This window comes from Gracilinanus agilis, chromosome 1 (assembly GCF_016433145.1).
Source record: "Gracilinanus agilis isolate LMUSP501 chromosome 1, AgileGrace, whole genome shotgun sequence".
NCBI classification, from domain to species: Eukaryota; Metazoa; Chordata; class Mammalia; order Didelphimorphia; family Didelphidae; genus Gracilinanus; species Gracilinanus agilis.
In genome coordinates, this window is record NC_058130.1 from 281,687,330 (window position 1) to 281,694,692 (window position 7,363).

Consider the following 7,363-nt stretch of genomic DNA (forward strand, 5'->3'; position numbering starts at 1 on the left):
CACAAAGAGCACGGCTATAAATATTTTTGTACAAGTCTTTTTCCTTATGATCTCGTTAAGTCTAGCAGTGGTATGTCTGGATCAAAGGGCAGGCAGTCTTTTAGCACTCTTTGGGCCTTTGCCTAATTTCTGCCAGACACCTTTCCAGTTTTCCCAGTAATTTTTTTAAATAGTGAGTTTTTGCCCCAGATAAATTTTTTTTAAATATCTTTCTAGTCCTGTAATATTATTTTTTGGTAATTTGATTGGTAGGGTACTAATAGGGAACCCATTTTTTCTCCCAGAGCAACTCATTTCACTTTTGTTTATTCTGTTAGGAAAGAAGTTTTTCTTTAAGGCTAGAGGAAATCGCCTCTTTGCTGTTTCTCATTACTTTTGGCCACTCTGTAATCAAGCAAAACAAGTCTAACCTGTTAGCTGATATCCATTCAAATACTTCATGACAATATTTTGTTTTCTCCAGGCTTAATATCCAAACTTCTTCAACCATTTCTCATGGCTGTAATTGAGTGAAATTTCCATCCTGATTTCTCACCAGCTTACCAATGTCCACCCTAAAATGTGATGCCCGCTATATAATACCATAGGTGTTGTCTGGACCAGGGCAAAATAAAGCAAAAGATACCACCAAAATTATCCAGTCTTCACCTTGTTCAATGGATGAGGAAAGTGAGTTTAGAGAAATTGTGAAATAATATTTATTCTTTCAAAGTTCTTTTTCCTACTAATGTTACCTCATTTTCCTCTGCATTAATACATATAGGTCCTTCTATATTTCCCTGAATCTAATCTTTCTTAGATTTGTATTTTAGCTATTCATCAGTTAACGGCCATTCTCTTGTTTTCCAGTTGTTTGGTCACCTCAAAAAATATGGCTAATAATGTTTTTGTGCATAGGTTTCCTTTGTTTTTGTTCTCTTTGGGACTTAAATCTAATAGTGATATCTCTTCGTTAAAATTCCAGTGACCTCTAGGGAATAGTTCCAAATGATTTTCCAGAATGGCTAGAACTTTTCATAGCTCTCCTGCATTATCATCTCTCCTGTCATCTACTCCAATAATGATTTTCTTTTTTTTGGACCTTTGCCAAACTGATATTTATGAGGTAGAACCTCCAAGAGTTGTTTTAATTTGAAGTCTCTTGATTATTGTTTTGCAGCGTTTTTACATGATTATTGGTAGCTTGGTTTCTGCCTTCAAGAATTTGCTTTTCTTATTCTTACATATTTGAACTAATTTCTTATGTCTTAGATTTGATACTGATGAAAATCTGACAGAAAATTTTGCTGCAAAATTTTTCTTTCCACCTAAATGTTTTCTTCTAATTTTTCTTGCTATGAGTTTTTCTTGAAATATTTAAATTTTACCTAATCATAATTGTTTATTGTATCATCTGTAATCCATTCTTTTCCTGGTTGAGTCAAGAATTAATCTAGGACTTGTCCACATTTGGGAAAGACATCACATTTTCTCTCTGGGTAAATGCGAATATATAGGGATGCCTTTCTATCTGTGAAAGCACAGATCCAGTTCCCATCTCTACAGTGATAACAGTAGGCTGAAAGAGATAAGAGGTATGGGACTTAAGGTGAATAGTATTAGATATGCTACCAAAAGAATTAGCTGTGCCTTTTAATTTTGCTTCCCTGTTTTTCTTATCAGAGAGGGTTCATTTAAGGTGGGGTAGGGTAATGTAGAGAAATTATTCATCTGTGACTAAAATGACAAACATGAGAAATTCAGAGAAACACAGGAAGAGTTTTATGAATTGATAAAGAGTAAATGTGCAAAAGTAGGAGAACAACGACTAAAATTATGTAAATGAAAAGATTAGAACAAAGATGAATTCCTGAGTGTAAGGACAATTTTTATCCTGCCAACTGTAAGGGTGAAAAAGAGGTTTTATGGGTTCAATATATTAAATATGGTCGCCAGAGGATATATTATCAATCCACAATTAAGAATAATCTCAAATCAAAACTGACTTTTATGGAAATTTATTTACATGAGAAGAGGGAGAGAAAGTTAAGGAAATAAGAATCTATCCCACTAATTAGTCCAGGTAGATCTTAACCCTCAGCCAGGGTTAAAGGGCCTGACGCCCGGAGGTGAATGGAGGAAACTTTATTCACAGAGTCTTTAAAAAGAAGTTTCTTAATAGAAGTTCAGGAAGATTCAGTCTTTAAACTCACCACGTGGAACAGTCTCAGTCAGGAACCAGCAAAGCTCCCTCAGGTCCCCTTCACCAAACCAGAAGAAACTTCACTTACCCTTTAAAGGTGTCACATATGCGTCACCCCCATAGCCTTCATGTCTAATCAAAATAGACACTTAATCATAGAAAGCGTGGGGGGGGGGGGTGCCTTGATTCTGATTCCTTACTTCACTCTAGCACATGTGGGTTAGGACCTCCCAGAATTGTAAGGTGCTCTCACTTTTGGTGATTAAATCTAAAGATGGACAGTGTAGACTTAATCTAATGTAGGACCCCTGTATCCATGGGAACCAAGGATAAAGGTGGGGGTTGTGGGATTGTCAGTCAAACAGGTGGCATGACAAATATTAGCATAACATTGGCAGTCAATTAAAAGATAAAGAAATGGTTACCAAACCAATGGTATAGCATTTTCCACTTCTTGCCCCATAGCTTTGCACTTAGTGACACCTTCCCCCCCCCCCAAAAAAAAACAAAAACAAAACAACCAAACTTAAAAAAGAAAATGAAAACTGAGAGCTGCTAGGCCATATAGCTGCTGTAGGTAGATTTAAGCAGTGAGTGGGCCGATCTGTGCTTGACTGTTTACCATGGATAGAACTGACATGGGGGAAAAGATGGATAAGGGGGTGAAGAACAGATAAATTTTCATGGTATCTTTTGCTCTTAGATTTTTAGGACATCCTATGCTACTGTTCCATTAAAATGTGTTGAATAGATTTGCATTTCAAATTTAAATTTAAATAAAGGCTTATGTGATAATGCTTTGCTTAAATAGCATTTGTCCCTCCCTTAAGTTAAAAAGCCCTACCATATTAATGACCAAAACATATTTGGTTTAAAGAGTAAGACAGTTTTTTTTTTCTAGAAATGTTGAATCTGTTTTTCTGATGACCAGTTTAGAGTTCCATCAACACTGTCTTTCTACAACTCTTCCAATGTTTTTTTTTTTTTTTTGGTCATGTTTGTCAATTTACTCAGGTTAAAATCCTTAGAGATGCTTTATTTTTTTTAATATAAGCTCTGTTGGAGCATTGCAGTATTCTTTAATAAGATTGTTGATAGTTTACAGAGCTTTTGAGAACTTCTTTAAATCTTTTGTTCACTTCCCTATTGGGGCTTGTGATCTTTTTATATTTGTGTCAGCTTCTATATATATCTTGGATATCAAGTTTTTATCAGTGAAATTTGATATAATAGTTTTCCCACATGACAGGTTTTTCTTCTTTCTGGATTGTTTCTGGTTGTAAGAAATAAATTTTTTTCTTATGCCATTTTGGGAGTATAGATTTAGAAATGTAAGAGATCTAAGCACACCAATTCACCACCCTCATTTTATAAAGAGACTGAAGACAAAGAAGCTTGGGTGTTTTATCCAAGATTACATAGTTAGTAAACATTAAAGGTGAGTTTTGAACCCATATTTGACTCCAAAGCTATCACTGTTTCCATTGTTTGATTCTTGTGATTATATTTCTCTTAGTGCTTCAAACATTTTCTCAAATGCTAACCACTATGGAAAACAACTTGGAATTACATTTGAATTCACCAGATTTAACAATGAACCTAGAGATTTCATTGCTTGCCAGATGTCCTTAAGAAAGTAAAAGGAAGAAAAAGGTCTGATGATTTCTCACTATGTGCCAAGCACTCTGCCAAACACTTCACAATTATTATTTCATTTGGTCCTCATAACAACCCTGTAAGATAGATGCTCTTATTATCTCCATCTTAAAAATGAGAAAACTGAAGCAAATAGAAGCTAAGTGACTTGTCCAGGGTCATATAACTAAGTATCTGAAGCTGGATTTGAACTCCCCCAGGACCAGTGTGCAATCCACTGAACTACCAAGTTGCCAGAAAACTTCATATGCTCTCTTTATGGGAGCAAAGAATTGGAAACGTGCTTTGTATTTGACAAATATTCAAATGAAGGTCGAGATATTAGAATATTATTGTGAAATGAGAAACATAACTAAACATTTGAGAAATTCATAAAAACATGGAAAGATTTAAAGTGCATACTGAAATAAGTGGAGACAAGACCCAGTTAATGGTTGTCTGCTTTGTTCTCAGTAAGAATGTATGGCTATATATCAGACTTTTTAAAAAATGGTCTTTGACCTCTTTAGAGTATGTAAGGAAATAATATAGGGTGTCCCAAAAGTCAGTAAGCTATTAAAGCTTAAAATTGCACTAAGACTTTTAAAACACCTTCTATAACTTAACTTGGGGTCAAACACTCAGTATGTATCATAGGTTAGACTTGAAACCTAGACTCCACGAATCTTAGGCCATGTCTCAATGCACTATGCCAAGCTGCCTTACTTTATTTAGTCTATTAATGTCTCATTTTGCTGATCCTCTGGGACTTTCTTAGTCAACAGTTATGGTGACTACTTAGGGATCCCTGATTCTTTTTGTCAGTGTTTATAATTAGCATTTCAAGTACAATAGGGAGAGAGACAGCTTTTGCTTTACTTCTGTTTGTACTGGAGAAATTTTGACTTCCCTTTTCCCCCATTATGAATAATGCTGGTTCTGTGTTTAAGCTACCATGACTATAATGATGTGAATATAAAGAAAAAATAAATGCCTTGTAATGCTGATGAGTGAACTTTGCCAAAATAATGTTTTATAAGTATTCCTTTAGAGAGATTGGGAACCATTGGTGTCCTAGAGTAGCTAGCTAAGTGGTAAGTGGATAGAGCACTGAGCTTGGATTCAGAAAGATCTGAATTCAAGTGTGGCTTCAGATACTACATGAATTGTGTGACTGCTATCTACCTCAGTTACCTCATCTGTGAAGTGGGGATAATAGTAAGCTCCTACCTCCCATGGTCATTATAAAGATAAAATGAAATAATATTTGTAAAGCAATGAGCCTCCTTTCATTCTTCTCTTTTTTTCAAAGTATATTCATTTGGAACTTACTTTGTGAGGTGCAGTGCAAGATTTAAGCCAAACTGCTTCCTATTTTTCCTGGCAATTCTTGTCAAATAGAGAGACCTTTCTCTCAGATAATTTATAATTTGAATTTATCAATACTAGACTTCTTTTTTTCAGTGGTTCAATCAATTCTAGTGCTATATTTTCCTTTTTTTAAAATCAGTACAAAATAGTGTGGTTTGTTTTTTTAGTTATTTATAATGTATTTTGAGACCTGAAAATGCAAGTGCTTTTTCATTGCTACTTTATTTTTCTTTTTTTCCCTTAAGATTCTAGAACATTTTTTCCAAAGAGAATTTGGAAATCTTGCTATTCTTTTGTCTAGTTTAGGGGTCGGCAACCTTTTTGGCCATGAGAGCCATAAACGCCACATTTTTTAAAATGTAATTTCATGAGAGCCGTACAGTGCTCACAGTGTGCGCTCCTGTAACAGCGCCTGAAAAAAAATTGACTTTATGGCTCCTGCAGAAAGAGCCATACGTTGCCGACCCCTGGTCTAGTTTATAAAATAATCTGGCATCTAGGTAGCACAATAGATAGAATTGTGGACCCAGAATCAGGAAGACCTGAGTTCAAATGCAGACTTATAAATGTATGTTGAAAATTGTTACTACATGTGGTCTTAGACTCTATCCATGTACCTTGGGTATGTGTAAGTAATTTTACTTTGCCTCAGTTTCTTCCTCTATATAATGGGCTGGGAAAAAATGTCAAAATCAATGTAATATCTTTGCCCAAAAAACCCCCAAAACTTATTAGTTCCTGAAGAGTTGGACACAGCAATAAGTTTGTAAGTTTGAAGTATTTGGCCTATAAATTCATTTTGTTGTTTAGTCGTGTCAGACTCTTTGTGACCTCACATAGCTATCCTCCACCATCTCTTAAAGTTCAAGTTCATACTCATTGTTTCCATGACATTATCCATTTCATCCCCTTCTCCTTTTGCCTTTGATCTTTCCCAACATCAGAATCTTTTTCCAATTGAGTCCTGTTATCTCATTGTGTGGCCAAAGTATTTAACTTCATCTTCAGAATTTGGCCTTCCAGTGAATAGTCTGAATTAATTTCTTTAAGTATTGACTGATTTGATCTCCTTGCTGTCCAACAGACTCTAAAGTTTTCTTATTAAAGCATCAGTTCTGTGGCACTGGAGCTTTCCTTGTAGTCCAGCTGTCACAGCTCAGCATTGCTACTGGAAAACCATATCTTTGACTATGCTAACCTTTGTCAGCAAGGTGATGATATGTCTGCATTTTAGTATGTTGTCCTGACTTGCCATAATTTTTAATTTCCTGATTGCAGTAGCCATTTGCAGTGATCTTTTGAGCTGAAGATATAAAATCTGACTTTGCTTCCATTTCTTTTCCCTCTGTTTGCCAGGAAGTGATGGAACTATTAGTCAAGATCTTAGTTTTTTTTAATGTTAATTTTCAACCTAGCTTTCACTTTCATCAAGAAGCTTCTTCAGACTTTACTTTCTCCTATCAGAGTGATATCATTTACATATCTGAGATTGTTGATAGCCTTCTTGCTTTTGATTCTAGCTAGTCTGGTATTTCACATGCACTCTACATATAAATTAAATAAGATGACAATATACCTGTATATTGTCCTTTCCCCAGTGTTAAGTCAGTTGTTCCATGTTTGATTTTAACTGTTGTTTCTTGACCTACATACAGCTTCCTCAGGAGAACTCTGGAATTCCCATCTCTTGTAGGACTTGCCACATTTTATTGTGATCCACAGAGCTTATGAAGCAGAAGTAGAATTCCCTTCCTTTCTCTATAATGCAACAAATGTTGGCAATTTGATCTATAATTCCATTGCATCTTTGAAAACCAACCTGCTTTTCTGCTAATTCTTGGTTTTCATATTGCAGAAGCATAGTAACTTGCAGAATCTCTTTTTTTTTTTTTAAGGAAAGATTCATTTATTCTTAGTGTTCTTTTCTTTTTACATTTTCTTTTATTTTTATGGACAGTTTCTTTTTCTTTTTCTTTTTTCTATGGTTACATGATTCATGTTGTCTCCCACTCTTCCCTCCCTCCTCCCAGAGTTGACAAGCAATTTCACTGGGTTATACATGTATTATCACTCAAAACTCCATTTCCATATTATTCATTTTTGTAATAAAGTAATCTTTTTAAAACCAAAATCCCAAATCATATACCCATATAAAAAGTGATAAATCATATGTTT